This window comes from Peromyscus maniculatus, chromosome 8 (assembly GCF_049852395.1).
Source record: "Peromyscus maniculatus bairdii isolate BWxNUB_F1_BW_parent chromosome 8, HU_Pman_BW_mat_3.1, whole genome shotgun sequence".
NCBI classification, from domain to species: Eukaryota; Metazoa; Chordata; class Mammalia; order Rodentia; family Cricetidae; genus Peromyscus; species Peromyscus maniculatus.
The window spans coordinates 42,633,378-42,643,277 of NC_134859.1; positions in this window are offsets into that span (position 1 = coordinate 42,633,378).

Sequence of the window (9,900 nt, forward strand, 5' to 3'; positions counted from 1 at the left end):
TTGTGTTATGACTTCGTCACAGGTCCCCCAACAAGATCACCAAGGAGCCAACTTCCGATGCAATGACAAAAGGTTTCTTTATTCAAGCCCGAGCAAGAACCTTGTCCGACACTCAGTTACTGTGAGTGAAGGAGGAAGTCCCGAGCACTTATTACAAGGGGTTTATATAGGTAAAAAGTTTACAAACAGTGGGTTACATATCTTAGTGTCCTAGGATTAGATGAAGGAGCCAGAGGTGAAGTTATTGGCTGAACTATAAGCATGAAATTACTAATGGCTGACAGGATGTTTGCAGAAAGCCCCAGGATGCTGACAGGATGCAGAGCATCTATAGAGACATAAACTTTTTACTCATTATATCCTGTTTTTCTGAGTCCAGGATATACATTTAGATTTATTGTTTCAGCCTTATTTCCACAAGTTCAGTCTCTGGTCAGCTCTGAGTTCAGTCACCAGTCAACTGATACCTCGAGATGAGGGCCAATGCTCAAGGAGGCTACTGATTTTCCCTCCTTCATTCCCTCCTCTCCTAGTGACTTGAGGACACAAAATCATAGGTTGTCAATGCCTGATTTGGTAGACTGAGTGCCTATCCCAAGCCAGATGGCCCTCTTCTATGTCTTGGTTGAGGATCTCATATTGAGTTTGAGTCCTTTGCACAATTAATTGAATGGTCCCCAATCTTTCTCTCTCTGATGAATTGCATCAGCTTGTTTAAGAGATGTAATGCCCAAGTCTCGAGACCCCCTGAACAAGACCACCACAGAGCCGATATCCGATGCAAGCACAAAGGGGTTTATTAATAGCAAAGCAAGCCTGGGCTTGGTCTGTGTCCAATACTCTGACTAGCAGGTGGATGAGGATGACCCTGAGCTCTTAGAGTAAGGGGTTTTTAAAGAGAAAAACCACAAGCTGGGAAGTACGAGTTTTGGTGTGACAAGGTTAGGTTACTGGTTGGGGTCCAGGGGAATTTTCATCAACAACAACTATGGAAGGACGTTTAGAGTTCTCAGACATTGTCCAAGGACATTTGAGCCCAACAAATGTTGTTTATCATAATAACTACTTCTTGGCCATAGCCTTCCCACCCTGGTGGGGTCCTAGCTGGTTGTTTACATTTCTCTAAGAGCTATTTTGAAGGCTATTCTAAGTTTTACTGAAACTTATTTCAGCTTGCATCCTAGTGCTATTAGAAATGAAGTTTTTCTTTAAAATGAAGTTTGTCTTGCTCTCTCAGAGGCAGGGCCCAAAGGTTAGTATGAGGACTAGTAGCGGTAGGGGTCCCAAGAGGGTGGAGATTAGAGTTGTCAGCCAGGGAGAACTGTTATACCAAGATTTCTGGATCATATGGAGTGTATCACCTGAAGGCCTCCTGCAGACATTCTAAAAAGGCTGCTGGGCTCTCCTCAGCTCCCCGTCTTATGTCATATACCTTACTCATATTGTCAGGCCATCTAGCTGCTGCCTTCAGACCTGCCAACAGAGTCTGGCAATAGATCTTGAGCCTCTCCTTACCTTCTGCAGTGTTATGATCCCAATTGGGCCATATAGTTGGGAAGCCCATGTCTATTATGGCAGGACCAACTGTTGGCTCTCCATTAGGTCCCGGCACCAATTTGTGGGCCTCCAGGATAATCCTTCCCTGCTCTTTAGTGGTGAAGATCATCTGTAATAATTGCTGACAATCATCCCACATGGGCATATGGGTGAACAAGATAGTTTCGAATAAGTTAGTGAGATCACGAGGATTCTCAGAGAAAAGGGAGTACTGTGAACGCCAGTTTATAGGTCACTGGTAGTGAATGACCAGTAGTGAAACTGCTGGCTTCCATTCTCACCTGGTGGCCCCGCTGGTCTCAGGGGTAGGACCACAGGACCCTGGAGTGGGGGTGTGCTTTGGCTCTGTGTGACTCGAGCCGGACCCACCTCTCCAACCCTGGGCAGGATAACTTCTCTAGCACTCTCCCCTCTGGTATTCTCCCCTCTCTACCTCATTGGACCAGGTGGTAGGGGTGCTCTGAGCACTGGGCCCCATGGTGGAAGTACCACAGGCTTTGATGCTGGGTCTGGAGTGGCAGGGCCACTGGAGTGGCAGGGGCCACTGGCATAGTGGGTGCTGCCAGCTGTGACGCTGGGCCTGGAGCAGCAGGGGCCACAGGCACAGCAGGGGCTGCTGGTGCAGTGGGTGCAACCAGCTGTAACGCTGGGCCTGGAGCATCGGGTGCTGCTGGCCTGGCAGGGGCCTCCAGTTGTGACGCTGGGCCTGGAGCAGTGGGCAGCACATGGTGGGGGGGCATGTCTTCCTTGGGGTGGCACCCTGTAAAATTGGGGAGAATGTGGGTCCCACTTCTTTTCTGCTACCAGCACCTTTACCTGTTGCAGCAAGAAGGGCTTGACCCAAGAGGGGGGATTTTCAGTTAGCTCCCTCCAGGTGACTATGTATAGTATCTGGTCAGGGCAGCCATTCCATGGTCGAAAAACAATCTCCTCCACTGCGTTGATGAGGAGGGCATTGAAAGTACCCTCTGGAGGCCATCCCACATTATATGATGGCCATTCTGAATTACAGAAAATGTTAAATTTGCCCTTATGCATTTTTTTTTGTTTTTTTGAGACAGGGTTTCTCTGTGTAGCTTTGCACCTTTCCTGATCTTGCTCTGTAGACCAGGCTGGCCTTGAAATCACAAAGATCTGCCTGCCTCTGCCTCCTGAGTGCTGGGATTAAAGGCATACGCCACCACCACCCAGCACCCTTACGAATCTGAACATTATTCTTTTGAGCGATGCCTGTCACATCACTCCAGTGCACCAAACATAAACCTAGAAGGGAGGAAGATGTCTGTCCCATATTAGCAGTTAGTGTCAATTGTCAGCATCACACACAGAGACAGGACAATTAGAACAATAACAAGGGCCCAGCAGAATGAACAGACTCTCTCACACATATTTAGTATGTCAAAGTCTTGCCTCTGCCTCTGATCTGGGTCCAGGGGATTTAAGACTCCGAAAACCATAAAGACTGGATGTCCTCAGACCTCCAAAATGGATTCAGAATCTCTATTCATGGGGTCTGGAACGTCTTCCAGACCCTGCAATTTGGGCCCCCCAGTGCACCCACTTAGGCTCCACCAATTGTCTCCAAAAAGAATCTTTGGAGGAGTCCACGTCTCTGACTTACAAAAACTGAGGTTAACAGGGAAGACAGGCAACACAACAGGAAACAGATAAAAACCCACTGATTGGTCCAAAACCTTTGGAGTCAGGGTCCAGGGGTAGTGGGGGGATCCCAGACGAGCCCCCAAATGTTATGCCTGTGTCATGAGTCCCCTGGTAAGACCACCAAGGAGCCAACTTCTGATGCCAAGACAAAAGGTTTTTTTTTTATTCAAGCCTGAGCAAGAACCTCATCTGATACTCAGTTACAGCAGTGAAGGAGGAAGTCCTGAGCACTTATTACAAGGGGTTTATATAGGAAAAAGTTTACAAGCAGTGGGTTGCATATCTTAGTGTCCTAGGATTGGATGAGGGAGCTAGGAGTGAGATAGTTCTTTGAAGTTATTGGCTGAGCTTTAAGCATGAAATTACTAATGGCTGACAGGATGTTTGCAGAAAGTCCCAGGATACTGACAAGATGCAGGGCATCTATAGAGACATAATATTTTTACTACCTATAATCTGTTTTTCTGGGTCCAGGATATACATTTAGATTTATTGTTTCAGCCTTATTTCCACACGAGTTCAGTCACCAGTCAACAGATACCTTGAGATGGGGGATGATGCTCAAGGGGACTACTGATTTTTTTCCCCTTCAGCAGCAATACAAAACATCCAGGAAATTTGGGACACTATGAAATGACCAAACCTAGGAATAATAGGAATAAAAGAAAGAGAAGAATCCTAGCTTAATGACCCTGAAAATATTTTTAATAAAATCATAGAAGAAAAATTTCCTAACTTAAAGGAGGAGATTCCTATAATGATACAAGAAGCTTACAGAACACCTAATAGATTGAATCAGAAAAGAAAATCCCATACTATATTGAATAAATATGGGGAGAGTGGACAGCCTTGCCTCGTTCCTGATTTTAGTGGAATTGCTTTGAGTTTCTCTCCATTTAATTTGATGTTGGCTGTTGGTTTGCTGTAAATTGCCTTTATTATGTTTAGGTATGTTCCCTGTATTCCTGATCGCTCCAAGACTTTTATCATGAAGGGGTGTTGGATTTTGTCAAATGCCTTTTCTGCATCTAGTGAGATGATCATGTGTTTTTTTCTTTGAGTTTGTTTATATGGTGTATTACATTGATGGACTTTCGTATGTTGAACCACCCTTGCATCCCTAGAGCAATAAGACAACATAAGGAGATTAAGGGGATACAAATTGGAAAGGAAGAAGTCAAGCTTTCCCTATTTGCAGATGACATGATAGTATATTTGAGTGACCCCAAAGATTCCACCCAGGAACTGATAAAGCTTATAAACACCTTCAGCAACATAGCAGGATACAAGATCAACTCAAAAAAATCAGTAGCCCTCCTATATACAATGGACAAAGGAGCTGAGAAGGCAATTAGAGATATATCACCCTTTACAATAGCCAAAAATGACATAAAATACCTTGGGGTAACACTAACCAAGCAAGTGAAGGACCTATATGACAAGAACTTTAAGTCCCTGAAAAAAGAAATTGAAGAAGATGTCAGAAAATGGAAAGATCTCCCATGCTCATGGATAGGCAGGGTTAACATAGTAAAAATGGCAATCTTACCAAAAGCAATCTACAGATTCAATGCAATCCCCATCAAAATACCAACACAATTCTTCACAGACCTGGAAAGAATAATACTCAACTTCATATGGAAAAACAAAAAACCCAGGATAGCCAAAAGAATTCTGTACAATAAAACAACCTCTGGAGGCATCACAATCCCTGACTTCAAGCTCTACTATAGAGCTACAGTAATGAAAACAGCTTGGTATTGGCATAAAAACTGACATATGGACCAATGGAATCGAATTGAAGACCCTGACATTAACCCACACACCTATGAACATATAATTTTTGACAAAGAAGCCAAAAGTGTACAATGGAAAAAAGAAAGCATCTTCAACAAATGGTGCTGGCATAACTGGATATCAACGTGTAGAAGGCTGCAAATAGATCCATATCTGTCACCGTGCACAAAACTTAAGTCCAAGTGGATCAAGGACCTCAACATAAATCCAGCTACTCTGAACCTGCTAGAAGAGAAAGTAGGAAGTAGTCTTGAACGCATTGGCATAGGAGATCACTTCCTAAATATAACACCAGTAGCACAGACACTGAGACAAACAATCAATCAATGGGACTTCTTGAAACTGAGAAGCTTTTGTAGAGCAAAGGATACGGTCAACAAGGCAAAGCGACAGCCTACAGAATGGGAAAAGATCTTCACCAACCCCACATGTGACAGAGGACTGATATCCAGAATATATAAGGAACTCAAGAAATTAGACATCAAAACGACCAACAGTCCAATTGAGAAATGGGCTTTAGAACTAAACAGAGAATTCTCAACAGAGGAAATTCAAATGGCTGAAAGACATTTAAGGAATTGCTCAACATCCCTAATCATCAGGGAAATGCAAATCAAAACAACTCTGAGATACCACCTTACACCTGTCAGAATGGCTAAGATCAAAAACACTGAAGACACTTTATGCTGGAGAGGATGTGGAACTAGGGGAACTCTCCTCCACTGCTGGTGGGAATGCAAGCTTGTACAACCACTTTGGAAATCAATATGGCGCTTTCTTAGAAAATTGGGAATCAATCTCCCCCAAGATCCAGCTAAGCTCTGCTGACTCCCCATGGGAGACCTTGATTGTTTTTTACGGCTGAGTAATACTCCATTGTGTATATGTATCACACTTTCTTTATCCATTCTTCAATTGGTGGGCATCTATGTTGTTTCCAGGTTCTGGCTATTATGAATAATGCTGACATGAACATAGTTGAGCAAGTGTCCTTGTGGTTTGCTTGAGCTCCCTTGGGTAAATACCCATAAAAACAATCAAGGTCTCCCATGGGGAGTCAGCAGAGCCTGGCTTGATTTGGGGGATGTGGGGATATGCGGTGGCTTGGGAGGGGGAGGGCTGGGGAGTGGGAGGAGGGAAGAGGTGGGATTTGTGGGTGGTATGTAGAGTAGAAAAATTCTTAATAAAGAAAAATGAAAAAAAAAAAAAGATCCAGCTATACCACTCCTGGGCATATACCCAAGAAATGCTCAATCATACCACAAGAGCACTTGCTCAGCTATGTTAATATCAGCATTGTTTGTAATAGCCAAAACCTGGAAACAACCTAGATGCCCTTCAACTGAAGAATGGATAAATAAATTGTGGCACATATACACAATGGAATACTACTCAGCAGAGAAAAACAATGACATCATGAGGTTTGCAGACAAATGGATGGATCTAGAAAAAATCATCCTGAGTGAGGTAACCCAGACTCAGAAAGACAAATATGGTATGTACTCACTCATAGGAAGATGCTAGATGTGGAATAAAGATGACTGGACTGCTACTCACATCACCAGTGAGGCTACCTGGAAAACGGGACCCCAAGAAAGATACGAAGAAATGGATGAGATCTACATGAACAGCCTGGACATGAGTGGGAGCAATGAAGGGCGAGGGTCGAGGGAAAAAGAGCGGGAGATCCTAGCTGGATCAAGAAAAGAGAGGGAGAACAAGGAATAGGAGACCATGGTAAATGAAGACCACATGAGAAAAGGAAGAAACAAAGAGCTAAAGAGGCCCAAAGAAATCCACAAAGATACCCCCACAAAAGACTGCTGGCAATGGTCGAGAGACAGCCGGGACTGACCTACTCTGGTGATGGGATGGCCAAACACCCTAATAGTTGTGCCAGAAACCCCATCCAAGGACTGAGGAATCTGGATGCAGACATCCACGGCTAGGCCCCTAGTGGAGTGCTGGGAGTCTAATTAGTGAGAAAGAGGAGGGTTTATATGAGCGAGAATTGTTGAAACCAAGGTTGGATAAAGCACAGGGACAAATAGCCAAATGAATGGAAACACATGAACTATGAACCAAAGGCTGAGGGGCCCCCAACTGGATCAGGCCCTCTGAATAGGTGAGACAGTCGATTGGCTTGATCTGTTTGGGAGGCATCTAGGCAGTAGTACCAGGTCCTGGGCTCGTTGCATGAGTTAGCTGTTTGAAACCTGGGACTTATGCAGGGACGCTTGGCTCAATCTGGGAGGAGGGGACTGGACCTGCCTGGACTGAGTCTATCAGGTCGATCCCAGTCCTCGGGGGAGACCTTGATCTGGAGGAGGTGGGAATGGGGAGTGTGCTGGGGGGAAGGGGAGGGGGGCAGTAAGGGAGAGAACAAGGGAATCTGTGGCTATTATGTAGAACTGAATGGTATTGTAAAATAAATAAAAAAATATGAAAAAAAAAGAAAAGAAAATCCCCTTGCCACATAATAATCAAAACAAAGAAAGAAGCTCCCAGGAGAAAACACAAAGTAACATATAAAGGCAGACCTCTTAGAATTATACCTGACTTCTCAATACAGAGTCTAAAAGCCAGAAAGGCTTGAAAATATGTCCCACAGAAAACCTTATCTAAACTAACTAAAAGATGGAGAGAGAATAGCCATCACAACAAAATCATAAATGAAAAGGGGGACCAAATAACAGACACTGAGAAAATGCAAAGAATCATTATGTCATATTTTAAAAATCTGTATTCCACAAAATTGGAATATCTAATAAAGGATATTTTTTCAGTAGATACCATTTAACAAAATTAAATCAAGATCAGATAAACAATATAAATACACCTATAACCCCTAAGGAAACAGAAGCAGTTATTAAAAGTCTCCCAAACCCCCCCCCCCAAAAAAAAAAACAGTGCAGAGACAGGTGGTTTAGTATAGAATTCTACCAAACTTTCAAAGAAGAGGCCAACACCAATACTCCTCAAGTTATTCTACAAAATGGAAATAAAAAGACATTGCTAAATTCATTTTATGAGGCCACAATCACCCTGATACCCAAAACACACAAAGATTCAACAAAGAAAGAGAATTACAGAACAATTTCCCTTATGAACATACATGAAAAAATACTCAATAAAATATCCAAAATAGAATCAAAGAACACATCAAAAAGATTATCTACCATGACCAAGTAGGCTTCATCTCAGAGATGCAAAGATGATTCAACATGTGAAAATCAATCAATGTAATTTGCCATTTAAACAAACTGAAGGGGGAAACACACACAATCATCTCATTAGATGCAGAAAAGGCCTTTGACAAATTCCAACACCCCTTCTTGATAAAAATCTCGGAGAGAATAGGGATGCAAGAGATATTCCTCAACATACTAAAGGCAATTTACAGCAAGCCCATAGCCAACATAAAATTAAATGGAGAGAAACTGAAACATTTTCACTAAAATCTCTCCATATCTATTCAATATAGTACTTGAAATTTTAGCTAGAGCAATAGTATAACTAAAGGAGATCAAGGGGATACAAATTGGAAAGGAAGAAGTCAAAGTATCACTATTTGTAAATGATATGATAGTATACATAAGTGACCCCAAAAACTCTATCAGAGAACTCCTACATTTGATAAACACCTTCAGCAAAGTGGCTGGATACAAAATTACCTCAAAAGTATCAGTACCTCCTACATACAAAAAACAAACAGGCTGAGAAAGAAATCAGGGAAATAACACCCTTCACAATAGTCACAAGTAATATAAAATATCTTGGGGTAACTCTAACTAAGCAAGTGAAAGACTTGTATGAGAAAAACTTGAAGCCTTTGAAAAAAGAAATTGAAGAAGGCACCAGAAGATGGAAAGATCTTCAATGCTCATGGACCAGTAGGATCAACATAGTAAAAACGACCATCTTACCAAAAGCAATCTACAGATTCAACTCAATCCCCATGAAAACCCCAACATAATTTTTTACAGACCTTGAAAAAATAATACTCAACTTTACACTGAAAAACAAAAATCCTGGGATAGCTAAAACAACCCTGAACAATAAAAGAACTTCTGGAGGTATCACTAGCCCCAATTTCAAGCTGTACTATGGAGCTATAGTAATAAAAAATCACATGTTATTGGCATAAAACCAGACATGTTGACAAATGGTTTGGAATAAGAAACTCAAATATAAATCCACATACCTATGGACACCTGATTTTTGATTAAAAAAAAAGTCAAAAAGACACAATAGAAAAAAGAAAGCATCTTCAACAGATGGTGCGGGTCCAACTGGATGTTGACATGTAGAAGAATCAAATAGATCCATACCTATCACCTTGCACAAAACTCAAGTCCAAGAGAGTCAAGGACCTCAACATAAAACCAGATACACTAAAGCTGATAGTAGAGAAAGTGGGGAATAGCCTTGAACACATTGGCACAGGAGACAACTTCCTGAACAGAACACCAGTTGTGCAGGCACTATGATCAACAATTACTAAATGGGACCTCTTGAAACGGAAAGGCTTCTGTAAGGCAAAGGACAGCATCAATAGGACAAAAGGGCAGCCTACAGAATGGGAAAAGATTTTCGCCAACTCCACATCCAATAGAGGGCTAGTAACCAAAATATATAAATAACTCAAGAAACTAGACACCAACAAATCAAATAATTCAATTAAAAAATGGAACACAGATCTAAACAAAGAATTATCAAGAGAGGAATCTCAAATTACTGAGAAACAAATGTTCAACATTCTTATCCATCAGGGAAATATAAATCAAAATGACTTTGAGATTCCATCTCATACCTGCTAGACTGGCTAAGATCGATAACACACATGACAGCTCATGTTGGAGTGAGGAGAACACTTGGGAGTGC